This window comes from Pseudorca crassidens, chromosome 19, assembly GCF_039906515.1.
Source record: "Pseudorca crassidens isolate mPseCra1 chromosome 19, mPseCra1.hap1, whole genome shotgun sequence".
NCBI classification, from domain to species: domain Eukaryota; kingdom Metazoa; phylum Chordata; class Mammalia; order Artiodactyla; family Delphinidae; genus Pseudorca; species Pseudorca crassidens.
The window spans coordinates 24,212,857-24,228,576 of NC_090314.1; the positions used below are offsets into that span (position 1 = coordinate 24,212,857).

Consider the following 15,720-nt stretch of genomic DNA (forward strand, 5'->3'; position numbering starts at 1 on the left):
GGCAGGGCATGGAGAGAGGAATAAAGAGCGCCAGAGTCCAGGAAACATTGGTGGTCTGTGGCTTGGAAGCGCCACTCCTTCTGCCAGCCTGGGTCCCTGCGCTTGGCTTCCTGCAATAAGAAGCCAGTGTCCCCTTCTTGGCCTGAGGGTCCCTTTGGTTTAGTGGCCACAGTTCTGCCAGCAGGCCCCTCCTGGTCCTATACCATGCACTAAGTACATCTGCAGCTGCAGACTCCAAACCCCTGGTCTCTGGGCACCTCCTCTGTGTCTCAGCTGTCCCTGTCCACAGAGAGCCTCATACAAGAAGTTGCTTCCAAACTGGGAGGTTCCACATCTGGGCAGGTCCAGCTCCAGGCCCAGTGAAGGGCATGAAGAAGGCTGAGGCTCTGGACTCCAGCCAGGCCTTCAGCAGGCCTCTGAGGCCAAGGTCTTCCTAGTCTCAAGAGGGGCCAAGAGACGCAATGTGTCATTTGAACAAGTGAGTCAGCGGGCGGTGAGCGAATGAATGACCGCTCGAGGGGATGTATGCCGGCCACCGGGCCCTGTTTGACTGTCCAGGCTCAGCTTACCTGACCCTGGTTACCAGGGAATGCCACTCTGGGCCCTCCTTTTCATCCCCCTCCCTCACTGTGACCTCACCACCTGCCCCATTATGACCCAGTCTGGCTCCCAGTTAAAACTGGAGGGCAGAGGGCCCAGGCAGTCCTGGGACCAACGGCCATGGGTGAGCGAAACTACTACCGAGCCGAGCCGTTCACTGGCCCCATCCCCAGGAAATGCCAGGAGCAAGGATACTCAATTCTTCTGATCCCGGTCAGCTTCATCTTGCTCAACGTGGGGATCAACATGGTGACTATGGTCAGGGCAGGATCTGTGCAGCGCGGTTGGGGGAGCCCTGGGGTCTTGAAGGGGCTGAGGTGGGAGGGCTGCTGGGGTGTGACCGGACAAGGGTTGGATTTCAGGGCTCACCCTGCTCCCGGCCTCCCCCCTCCCCTTCTTCCCTCAACTCTGGAGGCATCTGAAGAGATTCTTGCGGGCACTTTTCAATCGTATTTTCCACAAAGGTGAGTGGGCGCCGGCGTGGGTTCAGGGGATGTGGGCCTGTCCCCTTTCTTCTATCCCTGCCTTGATTCTCAGCCCCTCAGGAACCCAGGCCCTGACCCATCTCGCCTTTCCCCACAGACAAGCAAGCCAGCTGTGTAGGCACCCATGGCATGTGCATGCACTGCTCCGTGGATCCCAAGAACCTGTGCTCAAGAGTTTCTTCCCACTTCTGCCATCGCCCAAGCTTCCTGCTCGGGCAGGTAAACCACCTTGACTACTGCCTGCAGCGGGGCTCGGCGGGGGCGGAGCCGGCGGCCCCCCCGCCGCGGGCGAGTAAAGGAGAAGGCGGGCGGAGCGGGAGGCAAAAAGCCTACAGCACCCGGTATTCCCAGGCGGTCTCCCATCCAAGTACTAACCAGGCCCGACCCTGCTTAGCTTCCGAGATCAGACGAGATCGGGCGCGTTCAGGGTGGTATGGCCGTAGACGGGGGCGGGGGGCCGCGGGCGGCCTCTTGAGGCCCAGTTTCGCTGGCGCTGGCGCCTTAACGCCAGCCTGGCGGCCGGCCCGCCCCGGCAGGGCCCCCTCGCCCGCCCAGGCAGGGAGAACGGAGGTCTCGGGTATCGGGCGGCGGCGGAGGGTTTGGCGACCACCTCCCAGCCCAGGGCGGCCGTGACCCAGCAAACCCTTCGGCGCTTGGCGCCCCGCCCAAGATCCCGCACGTCGCTCACAGGGACGTGGCCCCGGAGGCTTCAGGGCCCGGGGCCCGCGGTCCCTTGGGCATCGGCCATGCCCGCCCACGCGGCGCTAGGCGCAGCCCGGCCGCAGCCCGGGCCGGCCCTCCTGCCCGACAGCAGCCGGCCCGAAGCCACCGGGAGCCACCATTGAGTCGCCACGGCCCCTCAGCCCCGGCAAGGCCACCCTTGCCCCCACACCCCCCGCCGAGCTCAGGACCCCGTCCCTGGTGGCCGGCAGGCCCGGTGAAGCGGCCCCTGCCCTTGATCCCGCTCCCGCACCCGGCCGCGGTGACACGCCAGAGGGGCGGGGTGGGGGGCGGCTTTTGTCGGAGGGAGCTGTGGAGGGACACACCGGCACACAGGTGGCGGCGCCGGGGCTGGGCGCCGGTGGGGGCGGCCAGGTGCAGGTCGAGGGGCTCGCGGGCCAAAAGGACGGCAACTGGGCCCATGGCGGAGTCTGGGTCTGGAGGGCTCTGAGCCTCCATCCGCTCTGGTGCCTCGGGTCTACCGGCCCGACGCCTGGTAGCGCGACACCCCACCGGCCCACAGACGTAGCCTCCCCAGCTGTGCTCACAGCGAGTCCAACCGCAGCCTGCATCCCTCCACGGGACACTTGGATTACTCCCACGATCCCCACGAGGTGCGGCACCCGCTGGCCGAATGGGCTGAGATCCTGCCCTTGTGGCGCCCTGTGGCCACCTCCGCCTCCCTCAAGGTACTGGCCGAGGCCTCGGACCAGCGGGCCCCGGCTCCCAGCTCAGCGCTGCTCCTCCGCCCCTCTCACCTCCTGCCCGACGTCCAGGCTACCGAGCACCCTCCACCCCCGCCCACCTTCATGCCACTCAGCCGGAACCCGGGAGGCAATGCCAACTACCAGGTGTGTATGACAGTCTGGTGCTGAAGCGGCAACCGCAGGAGGGCCAAGCGCGGGCCAACTCGCTGCTACCTTCCACCTCGGCCTCCAGGCCCTCTCTGCACGGGAGCCAGACTGGGAAAATGAACTTACCAGCAGCAAATGGGGGCAGGGGCAGGGGGCGGCAGGGCATGGAGAGAGGAATAAAGAGCGCCAGAGTCCAGGAAACATTGGTGGTCTGTGGCTTGGAAGCGCCACTCCTTCTGCCAGCCTGGGTCCCTGCGCTTGTCTTCCTGCAATAAGAAGCCAGTGTCCCCTTCTTGGCCTGAGGGTCCCTTTGGTTTAGTGGCCACAGTTGTGCCAGCAGGCCCCTCCTGGTCCTATACCATGCACTAAGTACATCTGCAGCTGCAGACTCCAAACCCCTGGTCTCTGGGCACCTCCTCTGTGTCTCAGCTGTCCCTGTCCACAGAGAGCCTCATACAAGAAGTTGCTTCCAAACTGGGAGGTTCCACATCTGGGCAGGTCCAGCTCCAGGCCCAGTGAAGGGCATGAAGAAGGCTGAGGCTCTGGACTCCAGCCAGGCCTTCAGCAGGCCTCTGAGGCCAAGGTCTTCCTAGTCTCAAGAGGGGCCAAGAGACGCAATGTGTCATTTGAACAAGTGAGTCAGCGGGCGGTGAGCGAATGAATGACCGCTCGAGGGGATGTATGCCGGCCACCGGGCCCTGTTTGACTGTCCAGGCTCAGCTTACCTGACCCTGGTTACCAGGGAATGCCACTCTGGGCCCTCCTTTTCATCCCCCTCCCTCACTGTGACCTCACCACCTGCCCCATTATGACCCAGTCTGGCTCCCAGTTAAAACTGGAGGGCAGAGGGCCCAGGCAGTCCTGGGACCAACGGCCATGGGTGAGCGAAACTACTACCGAGCCGAGCCGTTCACTGGCCCCATCCCCAGGAAATGCCAGGAGCAAGGATACTCAATTCTTCTGATCCCGGTCAGCTTCATCTTGCTCAACGTGGGGATCAACATGGTGACTATGGTCAGGGCAGGATCTGTGCAGCGCGGTTGGGGGAGCCCTGGGGTCTTGAAGGGGCTGAGGTGGGAGGGCTGCTGGGGTGTGACCGGACAAGGGTTGGATTTCAGGGCTCACCCTGCTCCCGGCCTCCCCCCTCCCCTTCTTCCCTCAACTCTGGAGGCATCTGAAGAGATTCTTGCGGGCACTTTTCAATCGTATTTTCCACAAAGGTGAGTGGGCGCCGGCGTGGGTTCAGGGGATGTGGGCCTGTCCCCTTTCTTCTATCCCTGCCTTGATTCTCAGCCCCTCAGGAACCCAGGCCCTGACCCATCTCGCCTTTCCCCACAGACAAGCAAGCCAGCTGTGTAGGCACCCATGGCATGTGCATGCGCTGCTCCGTGGATCCCAAGAACCTGTGCTCAAGAGTTTCTTCCCACTTCTGCCATCGCCCAAGCTTCCTGCTCGGGCAGGTAAACCACCTTGACTACTGCCTGCAGCGGGGCTCGGCGGGGGCGGAGCCGGCGGCCCCCCCGCCGCGGGCGAGTAAAGGAGAAGGCGGGCGGAGCGGGAGGCAAAAAGCCTACAGCACCCGGTATTCCCAGGCGGTCTCCCATCCAAGTACTAACCAGGCCCGACCCTGCTTAGCTTCCGAGATCAGACGAGATCGGGCGCGTTCAGGGTGGTATGGCCGTAGACGGGGGCGGGGGGCCGCGGGCGGCCTCTTGAGGCCCAGTTTCGCTGGCGCTGGCGCCTTAACGCCAGCCTGGCGGCCAGCCCGCCCAGGCAGGGCCCCCTCGCCCGCCCAGGCAGGGGGAACGGAGGTCCCGTGTATCGGGCGGCGGCGGAGGGTTTGGCGACCACCTCCCAGCCCAGGGCGGCCGTGACCCAGCAAACCCTTCGGCGCTTGGCGCCCCGCCCAAGATCCCGCACGTCGCTCACAGGGACGTGGCCCCGGAGGCTTCAGGGCCCGGGGCCCGCGGTCCCTTGGGCGTCGGCCCTGCCCGCCCACGCGGCGCTAGGCGCAGCCCGGCCGCAGCCCGGGCCGGCCCTCCTGTCCGACAGCAGCCGGCCCGAAGCCACCGGGAGCCACCATTGAGTCGCCACGGCCCCTCAGCCCCGGCAAGGCCACCCTTGCCCCCACACCCCCCGCCGAGCTCAGGACCCCGCCCCTGGTGGCCGGCCGGCCCGGGGAAGCGGCCCCTGCCCTCGATCCCGCTCCAGCACCCAACCGCGGTGACACGCCAGAGGGGCGGGGTGGTGGTGGGGCGGGGCTTTTGTCGGAGGGAGCTGTGGAGGGACACACCGGCACACAGGTGGCGGCGCCGGGGCTGGGCGCCGGTGGGGGCGGCCAGGTGCAGGTCGAGGGGCTCGCGGGCCGAAAGGACGGCCACTGGGCCTGCGGCGGAGTCTGGGTCCGGGTCAGCCACCCCGGGAGCGTCTGGGGTGCGGCTGCCTTCCAGGGCCGCCTTCTGGCCGCCTGGCCTGCCGGGCCGGCGGGGAGCGCCCCCGCCGGCGCGCGCCGTGGTGGGAGGGGCCTGAGGAGGTGGGGCCTGCAGCGGGGCCCGGCGGGGGCGGAGCCGGCGGCCCCCGCCGCGGGCGAGTAAAGGAGAAGGCGGGCGGAGCGGGAGGCAAAAAGCCTACAGCACCCGGTATTCCCAGGCGGTCTCCCATCCAAGTACTAACCAGGCCCGACCCTGCTTAGCTTCCGAGATCAGACGAGATCGGGCGCGTTCAGGGTGGTATGGCCGTAGACGGGGGCGGGGGGCCGCGGGCGGCCTCTTGAGGCCCAGTTTCGCTGGCGCTGGCGCCTTAACGCCAGCCTGGCGGCCGGCCCGCCCCGGCAGGGCCCCCTCGCCCTCCCAGGCAGGGGGAACGGAGGTCTCGGGTATCGGGCGGCGGCGGAGGGTTTGGCGACCACCTCCCAGCCCAGGGCGGCCGTGACCCAGCAAACCATTCGGCGCTTGGCGCCCCGCCCAAGATCCCGCACGTCGCTCACAGGGACGTGGCCCCGGAGGCTTCAGGGCCCGGGGCCCGCGGTCCCTTGGGCATCGGTCCTGCCCGCCCACGCGGCGCTAGGTGCAGCCCGGCCGCAGCCCGGGCCGGCCCTCCTGCCCGACAGCAGCCGGCCCGAAGCCACCGGGAGCCACCATTGAGTCGCCACGGCCCCTCTGCCCCGGCAAGGCCACCCTTGCCCCCACACCCCCCGCCGAGCTCAGGACCCCGCCCCTGGTGACCGGCAGGCCCGGGGAAGCGGCCCCTGCCCTCGATCCCGCTCCAGCACCCAACCGCGGTGACACACCAGAGGGGCGGGGTGGTGGTGGGGCGGGGCTTTTGTCGGAGGGAGCTGTGGAGGGACACACAGGCACACAGGTGGCGGCGCCGGGGCTGGGCGCCGGTGGGGGCGGCCAGGTGCAGGTCGAGGGGCTCGCGGGCCAAAAGGACGGCAACTGGGCCCATGGCGGAGTCTGGGTCTGGAGGGCTCTGAGCCTCCATCCGCTCTGGTGCCTCGGGTCTACCGGCCCGACGCCTGGTAGCGCGACACCCCACCGGCCCACAGACGTAGCCTCCCCAGCTGTGCTCACAGCGAGTCCAACCGCAGCCTGCATCCCTCCACGGGACACTTGGATTACTCCCGCGATCCCCACGAGGTGCGGCACCCGCTGGCCGAATGGGCTGAGATCCTGCCCTTGCGGCGCCCTGTGGCCACCTCCGCCTCCCTCACGGTACTGGCCGAGGCCTCGGACCAGCAGGCCCCGGCTCCCAGCTCAGCGCTGCTCCTCCGCCCCTCTCACCTCCTGCCCGACGTCCAGGCTACCGAGCACCCTCCACCCCCGCCCACCTTCATGCCACTCAGCCGGAACCCGGGAGGCAATGCCAACTACCAGGTGTGTATGACAGTCTGGTGCTGAAGCGGCAACCGCAGGAGGGCCAAGCGCGGGCCAACTCGCTGCTACCTTCCACCTCGGCCTCCAGGCCCTCTCTGCACGGGAGCCAGACTGGGAAAATGAACTTACCAGCAGCAAATGGGGGCAGGGGCAGGGGGCGGCAGGGCATGGAGAGAGGAATAAAGAGCGCCAGAGTCCAGGAAACATTGGTGGTCTGTGGCTTGGAAGCGCCACTCCTTCTGCCAGCCTGGGTCCCTGCGCTTGGCTTCCTGCAATAAGAAGCCAGTGTCCCCTTCTTGGCCTGAGGGTCCCTTTGGTTTAGTGGCCACAGTTCTGCCAGCAGGCCCCTCCTGGTCCTATACCATGCACTAAGTACATCTGCAGCTGCAGACTCCAAACCCCTGGTCTCTGGGCACCTCCTCTGTGTCTCAGCTGTCCCTGTCCACAGAGAGCCTCATACAAGAAGTTGCTTCCAAACTGGGAGGTTCCACATCTGGGCAGGTCCAGCTCCAGGCCCAGTGAAGGGCATGAAGAAGGCTGAGGCTCTGGACTCCAGCCAGGCCTTCAGCAGGCCTCTGAGGCCAAGGTCTTCCTAGTCTCAAGAGGGGCCAAGAGACGCAATGTGTCATTTGAACAAGTGAGTCAGCGGGCGGTGAGCGAATGAATGACCGCTCGAGGGGATGTATGCCGGCCACCGGGCCCTGTTTGACTGTCCAGGCTCAGCTTACCTGACCCTGGTTACCAGGGAATGCCACTCTGGGCCCTCCTTTTCATCCCCCTCCCTCACTGTGACCTCACCACCTGCCCCATTATGACCCAGTCTGGCTCCCAGTTAAAACTGGAGGGCAGAGGGCCCAGGCAGTCCTGGGACCAACGGCCATGGGTGAGCGAAACTACTACCGAGCCGAGCCGTTCACTGGCCCCATCCCCAGGAAATGCCAGGAGCAAGGATACTCAATTCTTCTGATCCCGGTCAGCTTCATCTTGCTCAACGTGGGGATCAACATGGTGACTATGGTCAGGGCAGGATCTGTGCAGCGCGGTTGGGGGAGCCCTGGGGTCTTGAAGGGGCTGAGGTGGGAGGGCTGCTGGGGTGTGACCGGACAAGGGTTGGATTTCAGGGCTCACCCTGCTCCCGGCCTCCCCCCTCCCCTTCTTCCCTCAACTCTGGAGGCATCTGAAGAGATTCTTGCGGGCACTTTTCAATCGTATTTTCCACAAAGGTGAGTGGGCGCCGGCGTGGGTTCAGGGGATGTGGGCCTGTCCCCTTTCTTCTATCCCTGCCTTGATTCTCAGCCCCTCAGGAACCCAGGCCCTGACCCATCTCGCCTTTCCCCACAGACAAGCAAGCCAGCTGTGTAGGCACCCATGGCATGTGCATGCGCTGCTCCGTGGATCCCAAGAACCTGTGCTCAAGAGTTTCTTCCCACTTCTGCCGTCGCCCAAGCTTCCTGCTCGGGCAGGTAAACCACCTTGACTACTGCCTGCAGCGGGGCTCGGCGGGGGCGGAGCCGGCGGCCCCCCCGCCGCGGGCGAGTAAAGGAGAAGGCGGGCGGAGCGGGAGGCAAAAAGCCTACAGCACCCGGTATTCCCAGGCGGTCTCCCATCCAAGTACTAACCAGGCCCGACCCTGCTTAGCTTCCGAGATCAGACGAGATCGGGCGCGTTCAGGGTGGTATGGCCGTAGACGGGGGCGGGGGGCCGCGGGCGGCCTCTTGAGGCCCAGTTTCGCTGGCGCTGGCGCCTTAACGCCAGCCTGGCGGCCGGCCCGCCCCGGCAGGGCCCCCTCGCCCGCCCAGGCAGGGGGAACGGAGGTCTCGGGTATCCGGCGGCGGCGGAGGGTTTGGCGACCACCTCCCAGCCCAGGGCGGCCGTGACCCAGCAAACCCTTCGGCGCTTGGCGCCCCGCCCAAGATCCCGCACGTCGCTCACAGGGACGTGGCCCCGGAGGCTTCAGGGCCCGGGGCCCGCGGTCCCATGGGCATCGGCCCTGCCCGCCCACGCGGCGCTAGGCGCAGCCCGGCCGCAGCCCGGGCCGGCCCTCCTGCCCGACAGCAGCCGGCCTGAAGCCACCGGGAGCCACCATTGAGTCGCCACGGCCCCTCAGCCCCGGCAAGGCCACCCTTGCCCCCACACCCCCCGCCGAGCTCAGGACCCCGCCCCTGGTGGCCGGCAGGCCCGGTGAAGCGGCCCCTGCCCTTGATCCCGCTCCCGCACCCGGCCGCGGTGACACGCCAGAGGGGCGGGGTGGGGGGCGGCTTTTGTCGGAGGGAGCTGTGGAGGGACACACAGGCACACAGGTGGCGGCGCCGGGGCTGGGCGCCGGTGGGGGCGGCCAGGTGCAGGTCGAGGGGCTCGCGGGCCGAAAGGACGGCCACTGGGCCCGCGGCTGAGTCTGGGTCCGGGCCAGCCACCCCGGGAGCGTCTGGGGTGCGGCTGCCTTCCAGGGCCGCCTTCTGGCCGCCTGGCCGGCCGGGCCGGCGGGGAGCGCCCCCGCCGGCGTGCGCCGTGGTGGGAGGGGCCTGAGGAGGTGGGGCCTGCAGCGGGGCCCGGCGGGGGCGGAGCCGGCGGCGCCCGCCGCGTGCGAGTAAAGGAGAAGGCGGGCGGAGCGGGAGGCAAAAAGCCTACAGCACCCGGTATTCCCAGGCGGTCTCCCATCCAAGTACTAACCAGGCCCGACCCTGCTTAGCTTCCGAGATCAGACGAGATCGGGCGCGTTCAGGGTGGTATGGCCGTAGACGGAGGCAGGGCCGCGGGCGGCCTCTTGAGGCCCAGTTTCGCTGGCGCTGGCGCCTTAACGCCAGCCTGGCGGCCGGCCCGCCCCGGCAGGGCCCCCTCGCCCGCCCAGGCAGGGGGAACGGAGGTCTCGGGTATCGGGCGGCGGCGGAGGGTTTGGCGACCACCTCCCAGCCCAGGGCGGCCGTGACCCAGCAAACCCTTCGGCGCTTGGCGCCCCGCCCAAGATCCCGCACGTCGCTCACAGGGACGTGGCCCCGGAGGCTTCAGGGCCCGGGGCCCGTGGTCCCTTGGGCATCGGCCCTGCCCGCCCACGCGGCGCTAGGCGCAGCCCGGCCGCAGCCCGGGCCGGCCCTCCTGCCCGACAGCAGCCGGCCCGAAGCCACCGGGAGCCACCATTGAGTCGCCACGGCCCCTCAGCCCCGGCAAGGCCACCCTTGCCCCCACACCACCCGCCGAGCTCAGGACCCCGCCCCTGGTGGCCGGCAGGCCCGGGGAAGCGGCCCCTGCCCTCGATCCCGCTCCCGCACCCAACCGCGGTGACACGCCAGAGGGGCGGGGTGGTGGTGGGGCGGGGCTTTTGTCGGAGGGAGCTGTGGAGGGACACACAGGCACACAGGTGGCGGCGCCGGGGCTGGGCGCCGGTGGGGGCGGCCAGGTGCAGGTCGATGGGATCGCGGACCAAAAGGACGGCAACTGGGCCCATGGCGGAGTCTGGGTCTGGAGGGCTCTGAGCCTCCATCCGCTCTCGTGCCTCGTGTCTACCGGCCCGACGCCTGGTAGCGCGCCACCCCACCGGCCCACAGACGTAGCCTCCCCAGCTGTGCTCACAGCGAGTCCAACCGCAGCCTGCATCCCTCCACGGGACACTTGGATTACTCCCGCGATCCCCACGAGGTGTGGCACCCGCTGGCCGAATGGGCTGAGATCCTGCCCTTGCGGCGCCCTGTGGCCACCTCCGCCTCCCTCACGGTACTGGCCGAGGCCTCGGACCAGCGGGCCCCGGCTCCCAGCTCAGCGCTTCTCCTCCGCCCCTCTCACCTCCTGCCCGACGTCCAGGCTACCGAGCACCCTCCACCCCCGCCCACCTTCATGCCACTCAGCCGGAACCCGGGAGGCAATGCCAACTACCAGGTGTATGACAGTCTGGTGCTGAATCGGCAACCGCAGGAGGGCGAAGCACGGGCCAACTCGCTGCTACCTTCCACCTCGGCCTCCAGGCCCTCTCTGCACGGGAGCCAGACTGGGAAAATGAACTTACCAGCAGCAAATGGGGGCAGGGGCAGGGGGCGACAGGGCATGGAGAGAGGAATAAAGAGCGCCAGAGTCCAGGAAACATTGGTGGTCTGTGGCTTGGAAGCGCCACTCCTTCTGCCAGCCTGGGTCCCTGCGCTTGGCTTCCTGCAATAAGAAGCCAGTGTCCCCTTCTTGGCCTGAGGGTCCCTTTGGTTTAGTGGCCACAGTTGTGCCAGCAGGCCCCTCCTGGTCCTATACCATGCACTAAGTACATCTGCAGCTGCAGACTCCAAACCCCTGGTCTCTGGGCACCTCCTCTGTGTCTCAGCTGTCCCTGTCCACAGAGAGCCTCATACAAGAAGTTGCTTCCAAACTGGGAGGTTCCACATCTGGGCAGGTCCAGCTCCAGGCCCAGTGAAGGGCATGAAGAAGGCTGAGGCTCTGGACTCCAGCCAGGCCTTCAGCAGGCCTCTGAGGCCAAGGTCTTCCTAGTCTCAAGAGGGGCCAAGAGACGCAATGTGTCATTTGAACAAGTGAGTCAGCGGGCGGTGAGCGAATGAATGACCGCTCGAGGGGATGTATGCCGGCCACCGGGCCCTGTTTGACTGTCCAGGCTCAGCTTACCTGACCCTGGTTACCAGGGAATGCCACTCTGGGCCCTCCTTTTCATCCCCCTCCCTCACTGTGACCTCACCACCTGCCCCATTATGACCCAGTCTGGCTCCCAGTTAAAACTGGAGGGCAGAGGGCCCAGGCAGTCCTGGGACCAACGGCCATGGGTGAGCGAAACTACTACCGAGCCGAGCCGTTCACTGGCCCCATCCCCAGGAAATGCCAGGAGCAAGGATACTCAATTCTTCTGATCCCGGTCAGCTTCATCTTGCTCAACGTGGGGATCAACATGGTGACTATGGTCAGGGCAGGATCTGTGCAGCGCGGTTGGGGGAGCCCTGGGGTCTTGAAGGGGCTGAGGTGGGAGGGCTGCTGGGGTGTGACCGGACAAGGGTTGGATTTCAGGGCTCACCCTGCTCCCGGCCTCCCCCCTCCCCTTCTTCCCTCAACTCTGGAGGCATCTGAAGAGATTCTTGCGGGCACTTTTCAATCGTATTTTCCACAAAGGTGAGTGGGCGCCGGCGTGGGTTCAGGGGATGTGGGCCTGTCCCCTTTCTTCTATCCCTGCCTTGATTCTCAGCCCCTCAGGAACCCAGGCCCTGACCCATCTCGCCTTTCCCCACAGACAAGCAAGCCAGCTGTGTAGGCACCCATGGCATGTGCATGCGCTGCTCCGTGGATCCCAAGAACCTGTGCTCAAGAGTTTCTTCCCACTTCTGCCATCGCCCAAGCTTCCTGTTCGGGCAGGTAAACCACCTTGACTACTGCCTGCAGCGGGGCTCGGCGGGGGCGGAGCCGGCGGCCCCCCCGCCGCGGGCGAGTAAAGGAGAAGGCGGGCGGAGCGGGAGGCAAAAAGCCTACAGCACCCGGTATTCCCAGGCGGTCTCCCATCCAAGTACTAACCAGGCCCGACCCTGCTTAGCTTCCGAGATCAGACGAGATCGGGCGCGTTCAGGGTGGTATGGCCGTAGACGGGGGCGGGGGGCCGCGGGCGGCCTCTTGAGGCCCAGTTTCGCTGGCGCTGGCGCCTTAACGCCAGCCTGGCGGCCGGCCCGCCCCGGCAGGGCACCCTCGCCCGCCCAGGCAGGGGGAACGGAGGTCTCGGGTATCCGGCGGCGGCGGAGGGTTTGGCGACCACCTCCCAGCCCAGGGCGGCCGTGACCCAGCAAACCCTTCGGCGCTTGGCGCCCCGCCCAAGATCCCGCACGTCGCTCACAGGGACGTGGCCCCGGAGGCTTCAGGGCCCGGGGCCCGCGGTCCCTTGGGCATCGGACATGCCCGCCCACGCGGCGCTAGGCGCAGCCCGGCCGCAGCCCGGGCCGGCCCTCCTGCCCGACAGCAGCCGGCCCGAAGCCACCGGGAGCCACCATTGAGTCGCCACGGCCCCTCAGCCCCGGCAAGGCCACCCTTGCCCCCACACCCCCCGCCGAGCTCAGGACCCCGCCCCTGGTGGCCGGCAGGCCCGGTGAAGCGGCCCCTGCCCTTGATCCCGCTCCCGCACCCGGCCGCGGTGACACGCCAGAGGGGCGGGGTGGGGGGCGGCTTTTGTCGGAGGGAGCTGTGGAGGGACACACCGGCACACAGGTGGCGGCGCCGGGGCTGGGCGCCGGTGGGGGCGGCCAGGTGCAGGTCGAGGGGCTCGCGGGCCAAAAGGACGGCAACTGGGCCCATGGCGGAGTCTGGGTCTGGAGGGCTCTGAGCCTCCATCCGCTCTGGTGCCTCGGGTCTACCGGCCCGACGCCTGGTTGCGCGACACCCCACCGGCCCACAGACGTAGCCTCCCCAGCTGTGCTCACAGCGAGTCCAACCGCAGCCTGCATCCCTCCACGGGACACTTGGATTACTCCCACGATCCCCACGAGGTGCGGCACCCGCTGGCCGAATGGGCTGAGATCCTGCCCTTGTGGCGCCCTGTGGCCACCTCCGCCTCCCTCACGGTACTGGCCGAGGCCTCGGACCAGCGGGCCCCGGCTCCCAGCTCAGCGCTGCTCCTCCGCCCCTCTCACCTCCTGCCCGACGTCCAGGCTACCGAGCACCCTCCACCCCCGCCCACCTTCATGCCACTCAGCCGGAACCCGGGAGGCAATGCCAACTACCAGGTGTGTATGACAGTCTGGTGCTGAAGCGGCAACCGCAGGAGGGCCAAGCGCGGGCCAACTCGCTGCTACCTTCCACCTCGGCCTCCAGGCCCTCTCTGCACGGGAGCCAGACTGGGAAAATGAACTTACCAGCAGCAAATGGGGGCAGGGGCAGGGGGCGGCAGGGCATGGAGAGAGGAATAAAGAGCGCCAGAGTCCAGGAAACATTGGTGGTCTGTGGCTTGGAAGCGCCACTCCTTCTGCCAGCCTGGGTCCCTGCGCTTGTCTTCCTGCAATAAGAAGCCAGTGTCCCCTTCTTGGCCTGAGGGTCCCTTTGGTTTAGTGGCCACAGTTGTGCCAGCAGGCCCCTCCTGGTCCTATACCATGCACTAAGTACATCTGCAGCTGCAGACTCCAAACCCCTGGTCTCTGGGCACCTCCTCTGTGTCTCAGCTGTCCCTGTCCACAGAGAGCCTCATACAAGAAGTTGCTTCCAAACTGGGAGGTTCCACATCTGGGCAGGTCCAGCTCCAGGCCCAGTGAAGGGCATGAAGAAGGCTGAGGCTCTGGACTCCAGCCAGGCCTTCAGCAGGCCTCTGAGGCCAAGGTCTTCCTAGTCTCAAGAGGGGCCAAGAGACGCAATGTGTCATTTGAACAAGTGAGTCAGCGGGCGGTGAGCGAATGAATGACCGCTCGAGGGGATGTATGCCGGCCACCGGGCCCTGTTTGACTGTCCAGGCTCAGCTTACCTGACCCTGGTTACCAGGGAATGCCACTCTGGGCCCTCCTTTTCATCCCCCTCCCTCACTGTGACCTCACCACCTGCCCCATTATGACCCAGTCTGGCTCCCAGTTAAAACTGGAGGGCAGAGGGCCCAGGCAGTCCTGGGACCAACGGCCATGGGTGAGCGAAACTACTACCGAGCCGAGCCGTTCACTGGCCCCATCCCCAGGAAATGCCAGGAGCAAGGATACTCAATTCTTCTGATCCCGGTCAGCTTCATCTTGCTCAACGTGGGGATCAACATGGTGACTATGGTCAGGGCAGGATCTGTGCAGCGCGGTTGGGGGAGCCCTGGGGTCTTGAAGGGGCTGAGGTGGGAGGGCTGCTGGGGTGTGACCGGACAAGGGTTGGATTTCAGGGCTCACCCTGCTCCCGGCCTCCCCCCTCCCCTTCTTCCCTCAACTCTGGAGGCATCTGAAGAGATTCTTGCGGGCACTTTTCAATCGTATTTTCCACAAAGGTGAGTGGGCGCCGGCGTGGGTTCAGGGGATGTGGGCCTGTCCCCTTTCTTCTATCCCTGCCTTGATTCTCAGCCCCTCAGGAACCCAGGCCCTGACCCATCTCGCCTTTCCCCACAGACAAGCAAGCCAGCTGTGTAGGCACCCATGACATGTGCATGCACTGCTCCGTGGATCCCAAGAACCTGTGCTCAAGAGTTTCTTCCCACTTCTGCCATCGCCCAAGCTTCCTGCTCGGGCAGGTAAACCACCTTGACTACTGCCTGCAGCGGGGCTCGGCGGGGGCGGAGCCGGCGGCCCCCCCGCCGCGGGCGAGTAAAGGAGAAGGCGGGCGGAGCGGGAGGCAAAAAGCCTACAGCACCCGGTATTCCCAGGCGGTCTCCCATCCAAGTACTAACCAGGCCCGACCCTGCTTAGCTTCCGAGATCAGACGAGATCGGGCGCGTTCAGGGTGGTATGGCCGTAGACGGGGGCGGGGGACCGCGGGCGGCCTCTTGAGGCCCAGTTTCGCTGGCGCTGGCGCCTTAACGCCAGCCTGGCGGCCAGCCCGCCCCGGCAGGGCCCCCTCGCCCGCCCAGGCAGGGGGAACGGAGGTCCCGTGTATCGGGCGGCGGCGGAGGGTTTGGCAACCACCTCCCAGCCCAGGGCGGCCGTGACCCAGCAAACCCTTCGGCGCTTGGCGCCCCGCCCAAGATCCCGCACGTCGCTCACAGGGACGTGGCCCCGGAGGCTTCAGGGCCGGGGCCCGCGGTCCCTTGGGCGTCGGCCCTGCCCGCCCACGCGGCGCTAGGCGCAGCCCGGCCGCAGCCCGGGCCGGCCCTCCTGTCCGACAGCAGCCGGCCCGAAGCCACCGGGAGCCACCATTGAGTCGCCACGGCCCCTCAGCCCCGGCAAGGCCACCCTTGCCCCCACACCCCCCGCCGAGCTCAGGACCCCGCCCCTGGTGGCCGGCCGGCCCGGGGAAGCGGCCCCTGCCCTCGATCCCGCTCCAGCACCCAACCGCGGTGACACGCCAGAGGGGCGGGGTGGTGGTGGGGCGGGGCTTTTGTCGGAGGGAGCTGTGGAGGGACACACCGGCACACAGGTGGCGGCGCCGGGGCTGGGCGCCGGTGGGGGCGGCCAGGTGCAGGTCGAGGGGCTCGCGGGCCGAAAGGACGGCCACTGGGCCTGCGGCGGAGTCTGGGTCCGGGTCAGCCACCCCGGGAGCGTCTGGGGTGCGGCTGCCTTCCAGGGCCGCCTTCTGGCCGCCTGGCCGGCCGGGCCGGCGGGGAGCGCACCCGCC

General features: G+C 67.3%; 7 non-coding genes across 7 annotated transcripts; all 7 read right to left on the bottom strand.

Annotated features, from left to right (window-relative positions):
- Positions 1-1,411: 1,411 nt before the first annotated feature.
- On the bottom strand, positions 1,412-1,530 carry LOC137213999 (5S ribosomal RNA). Its single transcript, XR_010938616.1, has one exon. It is a non-coding gene; the product is annotated as a 5S ribosomal RNA (ribosomal RNA).
- A 2,696-nt stretch (positions 1,531-4,226) lies between these two features.
- Positions 4,227-4,345, bottom strand: LOC137214000 (5S ribosomal RNA). Its single transcript, XR_010938617.1, has one exon. It is a non-coding gene; the product is annotated as a 5S ribosomal RNA (ribosomal RNA).
- A 938-nt stretch (positions 4,346-5,283) lies between these two features.
- LOC137214001 (5S ribosomal RNA) lies at positions 5,284-5,402 on the bottom strand. Its single transcript, XR_010938618.1, has one exon. It is a non-coding gene; the product is annotated as a 5S ribosomal RNA (ribosomal RNA).
- Positions 5,403-8,104: 2,702 nt separating this feature from the next.
- Positions 8,105-8,223, bottom strand: LOC137214002 (5S ribosomal RNA). Its single transcript, XR_010938619.1, has one exon. It is a non-coding gene; the product is annotated as a 5S ribosomal RNA (ribosomal RNA).
- A 932-nt stretch (positions 8,224-9,155) lies between these two features.
- Positions 9,156-9,274, bottom strand: LOC137214003 (5S ribosomal RNA). Its single transcript, XR_010938620.1, has one exon. It is a non-coding gene; the product is annotated as a 5S ribosomal RNA (ribosomal RNA).
- A 2,698-nt stretch (positions 9,275-11,972) lies between these two features.
- LOC137214004 (5S ribosomal RNA) lies at positions 11,973-12,091 on the bottom strand. The gene has a single exon (XR_010938621.1). It is a non-coding gene; the product is annotated as a 5S ribosomal RNA (ribosomal RNA).
- Positions 12,092-14,787: 2,696 nt separating this feature from the next.
- On the bottom strand, positions 14,788-14,906 carry LOC137214005 (5S ribosomal RNA). Its single transcript, XR_010938622.1, has one exon. It is a non-coding gene; the product is annotated as a 5S ribosomal RNA (ribosomal RNA).
- Between the last annotated feature and the right edge of the window lie 814 nt (positions 14,907-15,720).